The sequence below is a fragment of the Bison bison genome, unplaced genomic scaffold, assembly GCF_000754665.1.
Source record: "Bison bison bison isolate TAMUID 2011002044 unplaced genomic scaffold, Bison_UMD1.0 scf7180017858073, whole genome shotgun sequence".
Lineage (NCBI taxonomy): Eukaryota > Metazoa > Chordata > Mammalia > Artiodactyla > Bovidae > Bison > Bison bison.
The window spans coordinates 44,248-44,488 of record NW_011488646.1 but is presented as its reverse complement, the minus strand read 5'-3'; positions in this window follow the sequence as shown (position 1 = coordinate 44,488).

Below are 241 nucleotides of genomic sequence, written 5' to 3'. Positions count from 1 at the left end.
AGTGATGCCATCCAGCCATCTCATCCTCTGTCGTCCCCTTCTCCTCTTGCCTCCAATCCCTCCCAGCATCAGAGTGTTTTCCAATGAGTCAACTCTTCACATCAGGTGGCCAAAGTACTGGAGTTTTAGCTTTAGCATCATTACTTCCAAAGAAATCCCAGGGCTGATCTCCTTCAGAAAGGACTGGTTGGATCTCCTTGCAGTCCAAGGGACTCTCAAGAGTCTTCTCCAACACCACAGT